Below are 19,207 nucleotides of genomic sequence, written 5' to 3' on the forward strand. Positions count from 1 at the left end.
TCACAGAAAGCTTTGGAACGTAGAAGAAAAACAAGCCAACAAACTAACAAAAAAACAGTTCTTGAGTCCATTCCAACTCATGACGACCCCATGTGGATCAGAGTAGAATTGCTCTCCATAGAGTTTTCAATGGCTGATTTTTAAAAAATAGATAGCCGCCGACCTTTCTTTTGAGGCACCTGTGGATGGATGCAAACCACAAACCTTTTGGTTAGTGGTAGGTTGTTTAACCACCACTCAGGGGTGCTTAGAAGAGGTGGGTTCTGCCCCTTAATGGCTTTGAACACGAGACAAGTTACATATTGTCTTCAAACTTAGTTTCTTCATCTAAAATGCTGTAATTCCTAGTGTTACACCTCTTTCCCAGACTGCAGTCTGACTTTTCCCACTGCCTGCTAGGCGTTCTCTTCAGGATGTCCTGTTAACACCTAAAATATCTGTCCTAAACAGAACTCACTTGCCTTTCCTATTGGCCCACCTTCTCCCTAGACACTCAGGTGCTCAGTCTAGTCAATAGGAATGGCCCCCTTTCACTGTTTAATCACCTTCACATTTAACGAGTGAAAAATCATTTCGATTCTTCTTTACGTTACTACTTTTCTTGGTCTCCTTCTCTCTATTTCTGTGGCCATTACCCTAGCTGAGATTATTATGACTTTGAGTCTGACATAATGTAATAGACTCTGAGCAGGAGTCTATGGCTTCCATAGCTTTCATTTCCTCCCCTTTCATTTTGTATCTTATCCTCTCCTGCCAGTTTAACCTTCTCGAGGCACAGCTCTCATCACGCAATTTTTCTTCTTAAAAGTCTTAACACAGACCTGTTTTGTGAACTGAAGGAAGGCCAAACCAAAAGTGCATCTAGCACACAGGAGGGTACCAGAGGCTGTCTCCTGCAGCCCATCACCTGCCTTCCAGGCCTTCCTCGGGCTTCTTCCATCTAGATGGAAAGTTACATTTTCTCTGACACTCCCTCGTACTTAAATTCAGGTTTTGCATTTTTTTGCAAGGTAACAACAAAAGCGAGGTTGTAACCTTCTCAGGACATCATAGCTAAAGGCGCTTGATGTAGATTTATACCGTTCCTGAAAATGTTAACTCTGATCACTTGGTTAAGGTGCTTCTGTCAGGTTTGCCGACTGCAGTTGAGTGTGTGTGTGTCTTGCCTGAAACAATTATTACCACAATGTTTGCCAGCTGGCCCTTTTTCTATCTTAAACCTTCTTTAATCTATAGATACTAGTTGGACTTTGACAATAAGAAAAAGCTTTTTGTATCTATTTTTCCATTTATTCATTCATAGGTACGTGAATTTTTACTTTATTCCATGGGCTATAATTTATTGCAATTTTTGTTTACTGTGTTGTTCAATTCTCCCAGATTTGGCTACTGGGAGCCCATTTCAAGTTGGCTCTTGTATCTTTTTGGGGGCGTGCTTGTTCTTTTTTGTTTCCTTATTTTCTGGCACCAAGATTCCAGGCTCATCGTACATATCCCCTGCGCCATTGCTGGCATCAGCTGTTTCTACAAGGAGCTGTGGCTTTTTTTTTTTCAACTGGAAAATGACATTTAGAAACTAGAATCTGGGCATTAGGTAGGCTTACCTGGCCAGTATTCTTGAAAATTGTCAAGGTCATAAAAAAACAAAAAAGACTGTTCCAAATAAAGGAGACTTTTTAAGGAGACACGACAACTAAAGGCACAGTGTGATTTTGAACTGGTTTTGGACCCAAACGGACATTAATGCGACAACTGGAGAAATCTGAAAAAGTTCCATATTAGTCCGTAAGTAATACTGTATATTGTATTATAATCCTATAAATTTTTATTCTTCTGACACGGACATGTCAAAATAGCATGATCATACACATTAAAATTGCTTTTGATGATAAATTTTAACGATTTCATAAATTATTTTTTGGATCTCTGCAGTTGGACAAAGTATAATGTAAGTTTGGGACAAGATTATTGAGGAAAAAAAAGAAAATGTAGATGGTGTTCTAACTCTACCATTCAGAATTTCAAAAGAAATCATTATGCATACCAAAAAAAAACCTATCTAATTAATCTACTTTTGCTGACATTCTATTTTTCTATTTTCCCACATAAGGCTGAATTAAGCATATTTTTATGTGCATTTTCAACCATTTAAAAATCTCCTTGGGATAAAAAAAAATCTCCTTGGGATACATTCCTTGAAATAAAACTAGTTAAATAATTTATTGTATACCCATAAGCAATATGCAGTCATTAACAATTATTGTGTAGATAATGGTTCAGAAAATTATAGCCCACTGGTCAAATCCATCCATACCCAGTCACTGATATTGCCTATGGCTACTTCCAAGGTACAGTGCAGAAGCAGAGTTGAGTAGTTGTATCAGAAACTGTATGGCTCACAAAACATATTGACTACATAGCTCTTTGCAGAAAATACTTGCCAGCCCTAATATAGATTATTAACATGCAGGATGACAATATTGTTAAGTGAAAGTGACAACATATTATTATATACATAATATGATTACATACCATTTAAACCAGAGTCTATTTATTTAGAATTGTATATGGACAGAGAGACTCTGACAGGTTGTTCACCAAGTTTATAAGTAGTTAAATATGTATGTATTTATACTTTTCTGCATACCTTGAATTTTCTTAAAGGAATTGCCTACAAATTCTGCTTTTACATTTTTACTTCCTGGTAACTCTTTAATGTACTCTGTTTACGTTTCTGCCCCCAACAGTCTAGTGAAACATAGCTGGAAACGATTATGTGGACTTTCAGTGGACACATCTTAATCTTTAAGTAGGATGACCATACATTGCAGTTTGCTCAGCACTGTGCGGGTTTATGAGCTTTATTGTAACCATCTCTATGTCTTTCTTTCAACTCTATGGTAATTTCTTCCCAGGCGTCTTGGCTGCTCTTGTCTCCTACATATTCTTTAAGTGTTGACGACTCTCTGGACTCTGTTCTTGGCCCTGTCTCTTCTCACTCGATATACTCTCCCTGGGACTCTCTCCAACTCCCAATGTTTGATTTACCACCTCTGTGCTGATGACTCCTGAATCTATATATCTAACTTCCAAACCAGGGCTTTATGTACATTTTCTAGATATCTCAAGTATGATTTCATCTGGCTGCCATTCTTGACACTTCCCTTCCCCCTCCAACCTCCAACTAATAAAAATCCCTGGCAATTTAACCTTCTAAATATTTCACACATCAGTCCTCACCCTCACCATCGTTGGCGTAGTTCAGGTTCTCTCATTCCCTTCTCTTTCACTGCCTTGATGTTGCCTAGCCAGAAAAATCAGTCTTAAATACATCCTAAAAATAATATAAAGGCCAATCTTCCTGAGTCACTCTCTCTTTAAACCCCTTCAGGACACCTCCCGTTGCCTGTAGTGATGTTTTTCAAAGCATGGTCCATGAACTACCTGCATCTGACCTTCCTGGGTTCTGTATTAAAAATGCAAAATTAAAAAAAAAAAAAAAAAACTCTAGCCCAATGTCCGGGCTCCATTACAGAATTACTGAATCAGAATTTATGGATGATAGAGCTCTGGAAATATTTATTCATAACAAGAACACCTGATGATATTTCTGCCCCACCCCCACGCCCCAGTGTTTGAGAACTACTGGCCTAGGCCTCCATCAATATACTTATATCCAAGGTGTTTATCAAATCATATGAAGCTTTCTGTAGTCTGCTTTCTACTACCTTTTTTAGTCTCATTTCTTGCCATTCTCTGACTAAAACTTTGCATTCTACTGATACAAATTTCTTATATTTCCCTGCTTATGCTTTACGGTTTTACGTCTTCACACTTTTACTGTCCATCTGCTTGGAGCACCTCTCCCACCTTATTTGGCCTATTCATAATATATTTCAAGTCTTAACTCAGGTATCTTCTCCTTTGACACTTCCTGGCATCCACAAGGTAGACTGAGTGCTATACCTTGTACACCAGGGAACTCTGTACTTAACATACCATGTTGAGATAGCCTGTTTATGTGTCGATTCCCCCCAACTGCATTATTACTAAGCTTTACCAGCATGCCTGGCATATAGTTATTAATAAAGGTTTGGAATATTGAGTTGATGGCAAACTTACATGAAACTTCTTAGAACATATGAGTTCCATCAGTTATCTTTTTGCTGTGTAAAAAATGACCACAAAACTTAGTGGCTTAAAATAACAACTCTTTGTTTAGTTCATAATTTGGTAAGTTGGAATTTCAGTTTTAGATCAGCAGAGCGGTTCTTCTGCTGATTCCAATAGGGCTCATTCATGTGTCTGTGTCAACCGCTGTATTAGCTAAGTGGCTCTCCTTCTGTGAGTTGAATGAACATCTTCTGTTCCATGATTTTCTTACCATATAGCAGGCTAGCCCAGGGCTGTTCTTATGGTGGAGGTGGACTCAAAAAGAGGGAGTGAGAGTGGAAACTGTAAGGTCATTTGAGGCTTAGGCTCAGTGCTGGCACAATATCATATGTCACATTCTATTAGTTAAAGCAAGTCACAATGGCAGCCCAGCCAGTTTCAAGGGCCGGGAAATAGATGCCACTTCTTGCTGGGAAACACTACAAAGCAGTATGGCCATCTTTGTAATATAATGCATAAGCCTAATATAGGGATTGATGATTGTTGTTTACAGTGTAATTGTAACCTTGATTCTAATTTCCTATTACTGTTCTCACCTTATAAATAGCCCTTTTTCATTTTATCTTCAGACCGTCCTGTTTCTTTTCCAACTCTGTCACTTAATTCCTCTTCAGTTAGCCTATTTTGGGGTACCTTTTGTGTCTATTCACGAGAAATATAGATAAGAATGTACCATTTAGTAAATTACATGGATTCATTTACCGGCGTTAACAATGAAACCAACATTCCAAACATTCAAGCCAACATCCTTGAATTTTGCCTTTCATTTTAGGCTTTATTTCCTTAAAAACTGACGATAGCCAGGTTTCATTCTGTCATATCAGTTGACCTATTTTCTTTTTGAAAGCAGTATTCATCTTTCTGTCTACTAGAGACGCTTCTCGCTGCTAAACGGAGTTTTATTTAAAGGGCAAAACCACCTCAGAGTCACGTGCCCTGGCCTCTTTACTGGCAAAGTGGCAGCTGCTTTGTCTTAGCACTTGTGTTTCGAACCCTAGCATTCACTGTTGGTGCCTGTGGCTTCCTATTCTGGTTTCCACGGTTAGGTTAGTTTGGGAACTTTAACCGCGTTGGCATTTAATTTCATTTTCTTATCAGACCTCATAAAGAAATATAGCAGTATTTAATATTTGAAAATAGCGTGAGAAGAAAGAATGGCACGGAAATTATTAAGTAGATTTTTACTTTTCCTACATTCAGGACCGTTTTTTTTTTGTTTTTTTTCCTCTTTCTCATTTTGCCCATAATTTTCCTACTCATGGATTCTGAATTAAACTTTCAGCAATTTTTTTTTTTTTTTTTTTAACAGAAGATGGACATTGTGCAAGTCCTTAGGAACCAGACAGTTCTGTTCCCAAAAGGCAACAGGATTTCTCTCTTGTCCTGTAAGGCACCAGGTCACAAGTACTTCCTTGTTCCTCATCTCCCTGAGGCTTGGCATCCAATCCTGGTATTCAGCAAGAGAAAGAAGTCCTAGAATCTGCTTTCTGACCTGGAATATATGGGGTATAAGCGTGTGTTGCAAAATGTAATGCATAAAGCTGCTACTTTTGTTACAGTCTGGCTCATAGAGAGATGGGGTTTAGGTGCTTATAATGAGAATTTGATGTGACTGGAAATTGAACAGGGGTATATTTTTATCAAAGGTGCTGAGCTTTATAACAATCGTTCAGTGGCAGAAGTTGTTTTCACGTTACTTTTCAACTGTGAAGCCCTTCAGAGCCTCACAAGAATATCCCTATCCTCGTTCAAGCAACAAAATACTTGGTAACTTTTCCTTTACGTCCATGATCCTTTATGTGTAAAGCAAAAGAATATAGTGAAGTCCCCCGTCCCCTTAAAGATCTATGCCAAATGTTCTCTATGTTAAAGATATTCTTTTCCTCTTTCTAGGTCTGAACTCTCCTCTGATGAAATCTTACTATCCCTCTTTTATTCCCCTCTGAGACTTTTAAGTGATAAAGGAGAGAGAAAGAGAGAGAGGAGAAATCTAGACATAATACTGGAGCCTTGAAATATGCATAGAAACTTTTTGCAAAAAAAAAAAAATATATATATATATGTGTATATTAACTTTGGCTAGAAGTTTTCTTACAATGTGCACAAAATAAACATTTAAGTCTTTACTGCTCTTTAGAAGATGAGTTAAAAAAAAAAATCTCAGATTGGAAGAAGAATAGTCCATTTCTTGCTCCACTCACAACTTTAGAAACTTGAGCAAGTCATGTTACCTTTCTCCTCCAGTTCTTCCATTTATAAAACAGGTCTCTATTCAAGTGAAATAATTTTTGTGAATTGGTTTCTGTTCTGCAAGTATACATTTATCTCATCTCAAGTGTCATTTAAACAGTGCTATATTTTATTCTTTCCCATCAGAGGATATATTCAGAAAAATCAGAGAGTAGAGAGTTTATAATTTTATTTTTTGGTCATCTACTCCATCCGATTAAAAAAATAAAAAGTCCTGATCTTCCACAAATTTGTGGAATGTGTAGTGATTGAGTTAGTTTTGAACATACATAAATTCTGTTAATTTTAAGTGTGGTCTTTTTAAGGTTTTTTTTTTTTTTTTAAATTTATGGTGTTGATTTGGCAAATATTCCCTGAAGAAAAATGGGTGATATTAAAAGGGTCACTTTAATTTTCACCAAAATGACAGCCAAGATTTTATCAGCCTATGTAAGACTGCTATTTTAAAATCAATAGCAACATTTATGAGCTTTCAGGGTTAAGAAGCAGCTTAATTCCATAGACACAGATGATGGCGTGTGTGTACGCTCTCACAGCTGCAGAAGAGCAGGCGATGGTGAGACCATCACCCTTCCTGGCGGGGCCACTCACGGGAGAGGCTGCGGCAGAGAAGGCTTTCAGAAGACGTCTTAAAAAAGACGGGCTTCTGGTGTTGAGACGTCCATGTTGCCAAAACACTTCCACTTTTTGTTGTCATCTCAACAGACAGAACACCTTGCTTGCTATAGCCCATTTTGTGGGATTTGTTGTTGTTAGTTGCCCTCAAATCAGCTGTGACTCATGACGACCTTCCATATAGCAGAGCGAAACAGTTGCTTGGTCCTGTGCTATCTTCCTGATTGTTGGTATGTTTGAATCCGTTGTTGTGGCCACTGTGGATTTTGAGTGTCTTCCGACCTAGGGGGCTCATCTTCTAGCATATTAGACAATTATGCTGTTGTGATTCCTAGGGTTTTCACTGGCTAATTTTTGGAAGTAGATTGCCAGGCCTTTCTTCCTAGTCTGTCTTAGTCTGAAGTTTCTACTGAAACCTGTCTACTATGGGTGACCGTGCTGGTATTTGAAATACCAGTGGCATAGCTTCCCACATCATGACAACATGCAAGCCACCATAGTTCGACAAACTGACAGATGGGTGGCAGAACTGGAGGAGAAGTAATTGTTTATTTTTATTCCTTGCTGCTTATCTAAATGGATATCCTGAGATGTGATGGGGCTCTGGAGATGACAGTTCTTGCATGCCCCTTGGGTGACTGTGCTGGTTGGACAGACAGAATTATATCAGCTCTAGTCCTGTTGTAGTCTTTTAAGGTCTATAAAGCCAACTATATAAATAACCCAAAACATTTTCAATGTATAGTATAACAAAGAAGAGTGGGCAATAATCAAGAGAAATTGAAAAACTTTCTTTTTTTACTATTTTTAGTGTATCCTTGGCAGAACATTCAATTTATATACTGTGACAGTTAAAAGTATTTTGATGCCACCTCTAGTTAAGCTCGCACCATAATTAACATACGCATTGATTCATCATAGCGTTGTGCGTAAAGGACAAAGTTTACAATTTTAAATATCTGTAGAAACATAAGTGACAGTCTAGAATTAAATCAAAATATTGATTAAAACGGATGCGTACGATTTCACTGTTTGCAAACTTGCTGTCGTATTCAAACATTACTAATTACTTTTAACAAGATTTTTTTTGCTATTGATTATTATGTGCTGTTACTCTTGATAATGAGAGGAAAATGTTCTGATTTTAATCTTAGCTCTTTAAGTACAAGGTACACAATATAAACAAACATTAAATTCTTCTCCTCAAGCCACAAAATAGAATAAACAAAGACAAAACAGAGAAATAAAGCTGCAATAGCACAACCCCTCTCTGGCCCCTTAGGTTCTCTCGGCTTTTAATATATGCACTATCATGTCATCACCCTGTCAGTCTATAGTCGTCCCTTTTTATCACATTTACTGCAGTCTACTTTGTTCATTATCAACTAAAATGAGCAGCATTGTAATAAATGAGAGCACAGTGGCCCTTTACCTAACAACAATTGCAAGAATTTGAGAATCACAATAACTGAAATCAACGCGCACCAGACATGACTCACATTCCTGGCATCCAGTTCACCTCCCCTTTGGACCACATGGAGAAATTGCCCTTCTCAGCCTCCTTGCAGATGGGCAGGACCCAATGTCTACTTCTAGCCGAAGAGCTGTGAGAGGAAGTGATATGTGTTAATTTCGGGCTAAGACAGTAAGCCCACCTTCCCAATATGAGCCTCCAATGCCTGTCAACCTGCCAAACAATCTAGAAGGACACTTATTCCTAATGGAAGGAGCTTTAAGAAGGTGAGACCTCCTCTAACTAAGGTCCCTAGCTCCCATATAGAGTGGGTACTTTTGCATCTGCTAATAATACCCATTGAATATATACCAAGAAGCAGAAATAAACCTTTCTTGTGTTAATCCACTGAGATTTCCAGGTGAATTTGTTAGCGTCAGCACAACCTAGCCTACCCTGAATAATACATATGGGTTATAGAATTTGCTTGCCTTTAGGCTTCATATTTAGGTACATTAGTAATAACTCTCTAAAAGTACTGTTTTCTCCTTAACTTTCAGTTTTTGTCTTGCTTTTCTCTTTATTTTGTGCTGCCAACATCAAATTGTGGTCAGTGTGTTAGTTAGGACAGGGCGATGAGACCTGGGAGATAACAAGGGGATGAGACAAGAGGATGCAAGACAAATAATGCTGTGAATCCAGCAGACAAAAAAGAGCCCATCTAGGTACAAAGCCACAATACACAAAACCCACAAGTGATCCTAGTACACATGTGTGGGTCAGAATGCGGTCAAGGTTTTGGAGAGGGCTCAGATGACTGACACTCTGACCAGAGTCTGTGGGCTTTTTTGTTTGTTTGAGTTCAGCAAAAGGAAATAGGTTGAGAATAAATTTAGAATGTAAGACTGGTACCAGTGGCTCGGGATTAAAATGGGCAAGTGTGGTTATCTTGGTTGACACCAGGGATGTGGGTCAAGAGCCTCAGATGCAGAGGGACTGGGCAGTGAGTCAAAACCCAGCCCCAGAGCAATCATGTTTCAAATACAGAGACTAGAAATAGGGTTGATTGTTGCTGGACACTTGTTTTGAGAAACGAGTTCCTTATGGCTCTGGGGCCAAGACCAGAACCTTGAAGGAGACATGGAAAGACTGAACCCGAAGAAGAAACCAGAAGCTCCACAAGAACAGACATTAGAGATCATAGCTGTGGGGAACCATTCCATTTTGAGGGACCTGTATTTGGGGTCTTAATTTCATGGAATATAAGTTATCTCAGTTCCACCTTACATTTCATCACAAACAGTCCCTATTCCTAACTCAATTATTCATCCTACTATTATTAGATACCTATAATGGCTCCTTACAGCTTTTGGATTTGTGTTGGCTATGACCACATCCTTAACAGGTTTTGTAATGAAGTGTAGAATGGTAAGAAGGCCACCTAGAATGAATGTCTGCAATCTGAAATGTATTCCCTGATTCTGGCATTAAGAGCTGCCCATGTGACCTCCAGCAGCACATGTGACCTCTCTGGTCTCAGTTTCATCTTCTGAGGAGGCCATGTGTCTGTGAGTTTTTGGGAGGTGGGGGATGGCAGACTAGAGAACTTCAAGGCCTTTGTGTCTCTTCAATTCTCTGAAGTCATTCTCTGTGGTGAGTCTGACTTTCACAGAAGTTCCATTTCTGGGAATTAAAGGCACTTTCACACACTCCTTTTCATCCGTGTTGATCTTAACATCTGAAACTAAATTCAGTTCAAACTTTTCTCCATTTTTATTTCCTCCTCTCTACAACCCCTTCACAAAATTCACATCAGCAGCCCTACCCTGGAAAACTGCCAGCCTTCCTCCAGCTATGTCAGCAGTTGTGAGTAGTTATAAAGATGCTCACCCTGGCAATGGAAAACCTCTCCAGGCAGCCTCTTTGAAAGCATCTCTCAGGGAGAGCAGCTGTGTGTAAACCTGACTTGGGATATGATGTTGGAGGCTGGCTGCTGGCCCACGTGGTCACATCAGGGCAGTTTTGAGTTGCAGCTTTGTGCTGTTATCAGCTCCGATGCATCAGAAAAAGGGAAGGAAGACCCCCTTGCAGGCCCTCTGTCTTCTACTCTCCTCCCTGAATATATGGGGGAATGGTGTAGGTTTTCTAAGTATCAGCGTAGATGATAAAAACTGCAGTCAATACTTTCCTCTGCAATTTGTGCACCTACTTCAGGCCCTTATCCCGCCTGCTATAACAGCTAAGCTCATCTTTCTGACTCAAAGTGGAAATAAAACTGTCTTACCCACACACCAGGTGATGTAAAATATTTCCCCCAAATAACACATCAGCCGGAAATCTCCACATGTATATCCTGCCCTCCTTTCAAAGTTAACTCATTCCAGGCTGAACTAAAGGTCTTTCCCACGTCAACCTGCCTGCTTCTCCTTCCCAAGTGATCCTGTGTTGACCAATGATTCCAACGTTCTTCCCTGTATCCAAATCTTAGGTTCTTCCTTAGTGCTTCTTCCTCCTTCATCTCGTATACCTAATCAGACATTAACTTCTTTCAGTTCTCCAAACTGACTGTAAAATTTGCCTTTTCTTCTATTTTATTTATCATAACCCTATTCCATGTTCTCAGTAAAAAATAACTATTATTTTTCTCCACTTACATGCTAAGTGAACTTGGATCTGTAGTCAGGGACCTCAGCAATGCCCTGCCTAAGACATCAAAGGGTGATGTGGTAATTCCTTCACACAGCTGGTGGCAGTGGGAGCAGAGCCTGCCTGGGCCAGGGAAACATCTTGGTCTTGTTGGTATGGAAAGAGAAGGCCCATCTAGGCATGTGGATAAAGCCCTTCTCTAGCTGACTGAAGACCTGGGTTCTGATTGTAGCTCTGGCACTTAGCTTATACAACTATGAAGCTCTGAGACTCATTTTCTTAACCCACCAAGTTAGAAGTTTAAATTCATTTTAACTATATAATCCTGTCTTGAGTTCTCATATGTCACTAATAACTAAGAACTCTCTTTTCTCACTGAATAGGAGAAAAAATATATATATGCACTTTCTGTCATTAGGCAGAAAATAAGAATTTTTTTTTTAATGATTTTCATTCAGTCTTTCACCCTCCTAAGTTGACTCTGAAGATGATATAAACCAACTATAAACTGTTGATTTACTAATTTTTAGTGTCTAATAGTACATGAGATAGACTGCATTGTATCCATGTGTCACAGACCCTACCTCCTTAACATCGTTCAGGTTTACCCCTCCTTTTCCACCCCATAGCTGCTGTCTTTATAAATATGGGCTACCGAACTAGCTTTCTAAATTTGCTATCTTTGCCACAGCCGTCTCAACCTCCAATCTGTCTTTCTCAGTGTGCCAGAGTGTCCTGTACAATCCCTGTGGCTACACTCTGATGGCTTGAGGAAGTCTCCAGGCTCTGTGTGTAAATGGTGTGGGACAGCGTCTGACTCCTCTAACTTTACAAGGTAAAAGGAGAATCAAGATTAACAGCTCAAGGCTGATTCCTATGAGGAGGGGCTCAGCCATGCCTCCTCTCTCTTCCATCTTTATCAATTTTGACACCAACCGTCCCTCCCATGGCACTCTATACTTCTCTGCTGGGTTCAATGATACATTGCAATGGCCACTCAGAACTCACAGACACTACTCATGATTATGGGGTTTATTAGCAAAGTAAGGGTTGCAGTTCAGGTTCAGAAATGTTCAGGATACAGTTCTTCCATCAGGACAGGCTCTTTTCAGCTGTGCCCACAAGCAAGCCTCTCTCTGCCCCTTGGCTTCTGCCCTGCTTGAGCAAGTGTTAAACAAAGCTTTTTAAGCTCTGCTGATAAGTGTCCAGAGGCACTCCACTCCACCAGTAAGCCTGGGCAGGAAGTCGCTAAGCTGTAGCTCTGTGGGTCAGCAATCCAAGCTCCACCAAATGCCTGGAAGGACTGTACTCCACCAGCAAGCCTCCTACCCCAAAGCGCTCAGCTTTCTTGCTCCATGGGCCAGAAAGCCCACTGTGCCTTCTCCTGCCAGTCTCTCCTGCCCCCATTTCTCTGCTACCACTTCTTGCTGTTCAGTATTATAGCTCTCTTTCTATCTCAGTCTCCTGGTTCCAGAAGCTTCACCAGCACAGGAATCCAAGGTCCAAAGGAAACACTTCACTTTTGGCCTTTCTTCTTTGGTGGTGGTGAGATCCTCCCTTTGTTCTGGAATTGGTTCTCTTTTAAGGCTAACCAAAAAAAAAAAAAAACATACAAACAGACAAACAAACCCATTGTTGTGGAGTTGATTCTGACTCCTAGAGACCCTACAGGACAGAGTAGAACTGCCCCATAGTGTTTCCAAGGAGGGCCTGGTAGATTCAAACTGTGGACTTTTTCATTAGCAGCCTTAGCCCTTAACCACTATGCTACCAGGGTTTCTGTTCAATCCCCTTGGTTGGCCGCAATTATCTTATTTGCACAATCCCACCCTAGCAGAATTACCTTATTTGCATAGTCCCACCTAATCACCTGGGTGGGAATTACACAACCATGGTGAGAAAGGCCATATAAAAGTGATCCATTGTACTGCACTCTGCTTCCTACCCTCTCTTGGAATTGTCCGCCTTTGGCTTGGTATGGTTGGTAGCCATCTGAAGCTTAACATTTAAATTCTTCATGGATTTTATTTTTAATCTTGCCCAAATTGGTTATGCTTGATTTTCCTCAACTCTAAATGGTGCTGCCTAGGGGCTAATCTTTCAGATCCTGAACCTCCTCCTTAGGACCCCACCACATATGCAGTAGATATCAGGAAAGTAAGCAAAATTCCCAGGAAAAAGAGGCGAGGGAAGAGCTTTCCAGGCAGAGGAACATCATATACTGCAGCTCAGTGGTAGGAGAGAACATATATTCAAAGCATCGTTTAAAACATTTTTTTTACCATGACCCAGTACACATACAATTGAAAAATAATTTCTAAAAATAACAGTAACATTTTTTTTAATGTTTTCCATTTTATTAAAATGAAATGCTGATCTTGACTGACTAAATTGTTTTTGCACGTCACTAAAATCCATTAGTAATGTTGAAAACAGAAAAACGTTTTAAGGTTTAAAATGGCTGGAGCTCGAGGTATGTAGGGTAGTTCAATACAAGATGAAGCTGGGACGGAAAGCAAAGTCAAATCATGCAATGCCTTATTGGCTGGTTAAAGTAGTCTATCATCCTAAGAGCCACTGAAAGCTACTAAGAAAAGGACTTAAATAGATGGGACATGGGGATTGTGACATGAGCAAGCTTGCATTATACTGTTGATGCATCAGGGCAAGCTGATTTGAGGGGGTCAAGAGTTGGTGTGGGAGGCCAGTTGGAGACTTATCTCACTGTTTCAAGTAAGAGGTGATGGCAGTTGGATTGGGGAGTTGGTGGGGAAAATGGAGAAGTAGACAATTTGAAGTTAGTTAATGGACAAAATTTGTGACACCACTGGGTTTGGTTTTGGTTTTTGGTTTAAGTGATAGTGGCTCTGGAGTATAAGTGAGTGGGTGAGGTCAAGAGTGACTCTGGATTTCTAGCCAGTGGAATTAGATTGAAAAAGGAACCATAGAAGAAAATCAGGTGGGGGATGTGTCTTAATTTGGTTTTCTCCAGAAGCAGACCCCAATGTTAAAGAGAAAGTGGTTTATTCCAGGAAAGACAAGTAGGGGAGTTAGGGAGTGAGACAGAGACGAGAAGGCTGTCAATAAAAGATGCTTTATCAAATGATTTACTATGATAGACTATAGGAGCTGTGGCTACTGGGGATTTCTGGAAGCCAGCATGGAACATGTGCCTCAGCTCCTGTTAGGCAATAGTTGACTTGTTGCTGTTGATAATTGCTGCTGAGTCATTTCCAGCTCATGGTGACTCCAAGTGTTACAGAGTGGAACTTCTCCAAAGAATTTTCTTGACTGGAAACTTAACAGAAGCAGATCACCAGTCCTTTTATTCCATGGTACCTCTTGGTGGGTTCAAACCACCAACCTTTAGTCTAGCAGTTGAGTGCAAACCGTTTGTGCTACCAAAGTCCTTCATTAGTTGACTAAACCCAAAAAATCAAACCCTTTGCCATCAAGTTGATTCCAACTCATAGTCACCCTACAGGATAAACTAGAATTGTCTCATGGGGTTTCCAAGGCTGTGATCTTTATGGAAGCAATCTGCCACATCTTTCTCCTGCAGAGTGGCTGGGGAGATCAAACTTCTGACCTTTCCGGTTAGCAGCCAGGCAATTAACCACTGTGCCACCAGGGCTCCTTTTATTAGTTTACTGTTGTTATTAGGTGTCCCTGAGTCAGTTCCAAATCATAGTGACCCTTTGTACAACAGAACAAAATACTGCCTGATGCTGTGCCATCTGTACAATCGTTACTATGCTTGAATCCATTGTTACAGCCCTGTGTCAAACCATCTCATTGAGCGTCTTCCTCTTTTTTGCTTACCCTCTACTTTACCAAGCATGATGTCCTTCTCCAAGGACTGCTCCCTCCTGATAATCTTCCAAGACTGATTTGTTCATTCTTCTGGTAAAAAAGGTAGTCCCTGGTATATTCAATATTCAGGGCATCAGTTCTCCAGTGCTTCTGGCCTGTCATACGGGGTAGGCAGATTGGACTCTAATGGCCAGAGAAAACTCTCAGACAAAAGAATGCAAATGCTGGCAGTTGGAAGTTGGGGGTATGAACTGAAATAAGAAAGCCAAAGGCATGTGAGTGGGGCACAGACTGCAGCTTCTGCCACACAGCGTTTTGTGGAGGGTGAAGATGCAAGCAGCAATCTTGAGCTTAGTTTTAGATCTACTGCATGTGAGCTGCTTTCAGACATACGAAGACAGATGTCAACTTGGCAGTTGGATATATGAGTATAGATTTCAGAAATATTGGGGACCTGGAGTCATCTAAGTAGAGGTGGCAACGAAAGCAGTGGTTGTTATTACATATAGGTATAAACTACGGAGTGAGAAAAGAGCCTCAGATTGATCCCTGTGGAATCCCAGCATTTAGTGACCAGATAAGGGAGGATGAAACTGAAAAGGAAACTGAGAGGAATTCTAGAAAAACAGAACAGGAGCCAAGAGAGTCTGTGCCCTGAGCACCAGGGAAAGATAATACTTAGAGAAAGAAAGAGAGGTCTGAGGTTCAGGGCTGCTTAGAGAACTGAAAATGTCCATTGCATCTGGAATCATGGAGATAACTGGTCTCCAGTGCAAAAGCTATTTTGGTGGAGCAATGGGTGTAGGAGATGGAGAGAGCATAGTAGTTGTGAGTGTGGACTCTAGAGTAGGACTACCTGTGTTCAGACCCCTGCCCTGCTAATTATTAGCTGTGTGACCTTGGGAAAGTACTTAGCCTCTTCCAGCCTTAGTTTCCCGACTCGACGGCACTGGGTCTGGGTTAAGTTGGAGATAATATGTGGTAAAATACTTACTAAGGTCCCTGACAGACAGTAAGCATAAACAAATGGTAATAATTGTTAATTTTATGACTTACATTCTGTTTATTTCTCTGAGAGTCAATGTTGCTGCCATCTGTAACTTCTTTCTAGTCTTTGATATTGCATATTCCAAGAAGACTCCTAGCTTTTGGTAATATGTGATTCCTACCAAAGGTTCAAAAGGTTTCCTAATTATCAGGCCACTTTAGGAATCCAGTTTCTCTGGGACTCTGCTCCCATGGGTAACAAAAACCAGTTTTCATGGAGTCAACTTCAATTCATGATAACCCCATGTGTTTCAGAGTAGAATTGTGCTCCATAGGGTTTTCAATGGCTGATTTTTTTGAAACTAGATTGCCAGGCCTTTCTTCCAAGGCACCTCAGGTGGGACTCTAAGCCCAACCTTTTGATTAGCAGCTGAGCTTGTTAACTGTTTGCACCACCAGGGTACCAAAAAATACTTTCCTTTCCTTTTCAAAAAGACTAAGTTTCAAGGAATTCTGCGTACAAAGAGGTTAATTTAATAAATCCCAGGCTCCTCTATTATTTGATACTATTATTTAGAAACTCTATGGGGCAGTTCTACTCTGTCCTATAGGGTCGCTATGAGTCGGAATTGACTGGATGGAAGCGAGTAGCGGGTATGTGAGAGAATTTAGCCTTGGTACTCCTTTTTTTTTTTTTTTTTTACTGCAAGTGTGAACCACAGACTGGCAGCCTCAGCAGTGTCTGGAAACTGGTTACAAGCGCAGAATCTCAGTCCACACCCCAGACCTACTGAGTCAGAATCTGCACTTTAACAAGATCCTCAGGGGATTCACATGCATATCAAAATTTAAGCAGCACTGCTCCTGAGGGTTCACAGAGCATTGTCTATACCTCCTGGTCAGCTACATTCAATCTCCAATAGCCCCCTTCCCCAAATTTTATAGGAATAATTTCAGAGTACAGTTGGCCCCCAAGTCCGTGGGTTCCACATCCACAGATTCAACCAACTCCGGATAGAAAATATTCAGAAAAGAAAAAGAATGGTCCAAAAAAACAAAACTTGAAATTTGCTGCATGCCAAGCACTATGCTAAATCTATGCAAATGAAGTGATGTGTCAGCATCCCCTGCTGTTGCCTCCCGCCATTTCATAGGTCCTTGGTCTCTCTCCAGCACTCCTTGTTTGAGAGTCGTTCACCTCGCATCCCGTTCATTCGCTACTTGTGTGCACCCCTTTTTTCTGTGAAAAAAGTGGCTTCTAAAAGGCAGTTGAGTGATCAAAGCAATCCTTCAAACGCTAAGTGTGAGGGAGTTGAGAACAAGAGGAAAGAGTTTCAGGCTTGTAAGGGATGGCTGGCTAGCTCTGTAAAGTACTACAGCCTTAAGAAGTTCAAGATCACGAGTAAAGCCGCACCGGCTGTTGTCCCGGCAGCATCCGCGTTCCCAGAAGAGCTCCGGAAACTCAGTGAAGAGAAAGGCTACCCTCCAGAGTGAGTCTTCAATTGTGAGGAAACAACTACTTCCATAATATTTACATTGTGTTAGGTATAAATCATCTAGTGATGGTTTAAAGTATACAGGAGGATGTGCGTAGGTTATATGCAAATACTACACCATTTTATACAAGGGACTTAAGCGTCCGCAGGGTGTGTGTGTGGTGGAGGGTGGTTCTGGAACTAATCCCCTGTGGATATTGAGGAAGGACTTTGTTTTCCACAATGTTCCTGTGACTTTGTGGAAGAAATCCTGTGATCTGCCCTGTTGACACTGAGTCAATTCTACTTTTCTGAAATAGGCATCCAACAGTCTGCAGTCAAATGCTCCTGTTTCAGAGCTAGGGCAGTGATTTAAACAAGGTGGAGCTGTGTATTGCCTCAGCGTTCAAATGAACAGATCCTAAAATAAAACCCCAACTAGAATATCTCTATATCTAATTTACATTCTCTTGGCCATCTATCACTGTGAGCTTCTGCTTCAACTGAATTAGTGTAGTTCACGCATCAGTTTGCCAATCCTTGCAGGCTGCTACAGTTCCACTCTGTGTCAACAAAGATATGGAGCTCAACACTCCCTGTGCTTTCTAGAAAAACAAACAGAAGCACACCAGACCTGTGTGTATATAACAGATTAGCACAGGCTTAGGGAGATGGAAAAGACTTTCATTATGGAAATGCAAACAATTTTGTAGTAGAATATTAGCCAATCCTTGTCTTAAATGCCCCTTGGACATTTTTACAACCTGGGTTCTAGCTTCCTGCTTTGTCTCTCCATCTTCCCCTCTTCCCTACCTCTATGTTGTCTCAGAAAGAAAATTACAAAAGGAAAACCCCCACTAATTCTTTTCATTTTTTAAATGCAGTGTGATTTAGTGTTTAGGTTTCTTTGTAAACCCAGACTCTACTGAAGCTTTGAAATGGCCTTTATTATTTTTAAATGGCTAGTCATTTTACCAAACATGGAGACAGAAGGTTTGTCTAGGAAAGGTGAATGCTATTACCAGAGAAAGGATGCGTGCTTGCTGGGCAGTCGTAATGCAACAGATGTCCACTTCTTCTGGGCTGAGTAACCTCCTCTTTCCTTTGTGTTTCCCTGGCTTTTTTTTGTTTATCGTTTAGAGCATTTACTTGTTTGTGTTAGCAATTACTAGTTTGTATTAAGTACCTAATACGGGCCAAGCACACACCTCAGTCATTTATGTGCATTAACCCCTTCATACTTAAAACACCCTTGACAAGCTAAGTATTATTATTGCCATTTTACACTTGAGGAGACTGGGATGATGAAACGTAAGTATTTTACCCATTGTAAGGGTCCGTGTAATTTTATTTACATCTCTGCCTCCTCAATGAGATTGTAGGCTTTTTTGAAAGCAAGAACCACGTTGTTTTACTATGTGGCTCTGAAGTGTTTCGTCTTCTAGGACCTAGTCAGGCCTTAGTAATTTGTTTGGATTGAATGAACACTTCAAAGCAGAAGGGATGAGAGGAAAATCTAGTTTCTTGGCAGTAAAAAGAATAATTCCTATATATTTTTATGGTAGAAGTGAGAGATCAAGAGGTAGCAGAAAAAAAGAAAGAAAACAAAAGCTTGAAAAGAATTTCTATTCTTGGTAAGTTCCCTTATCTCAGAGAAGTTTGACTCTCCTACCTGAAAGCGATGAAAATAGAGAATAAGGTATGGCTGCCCTCTTGAGCCACTCCTCCACCGAGATTACTAACATCCTGGTTTGCTCATTTTGAGTTTACAGACCTTAATTATACATTACACAGC

At 40.4% G+C, this 19,207-nt stretch overlaps 1 protein-coding gene across 15 annotated transcripts in view; it reads left to right on the plus strand.

Annotated features, from left to right (window-relative positions):
• The window catches only part of INPP4B (inositol polyphosphate-4-phosphatase type II B), a 976,853-nt gene that overhangs the window by 299,782 nt on the left and 657,864 nt on the right, over positions 1-19,207 (plus strand). Inside the window, exon 1 of one of the 15 annotated variants that reach the window (XM_049905347.1) lies at positions 5,449-5,940. The exons of the other annotated variants lie outside the window; for them this stretch is intronic. The gene's annotated coding sequence lies outside the window, so the exon portion shown is untranslated. Of the gene's footprint in view, positions 1-5,448; positions 5,941-19,207 lie in introns of those variants that run through there. 15 annotated transcript variants of the gene reach the window in all.

The sequence above is a fragment of the Elephas maximus genome, chromosome 13, assembly GCF_024166365.1.
Source record: "Elephas maximus indicus isolate mEleMax1 chromosome 13, mEleMax1 primary haplotype, whole genome shotgun sequence".
NCBI classification, from domain to species: domain Eukaryota; kingdom Metazoa; phylum Chordata; class Mammalia; order Proboscidea; family Elephantidae; genus Elephas; species Elephas maximus.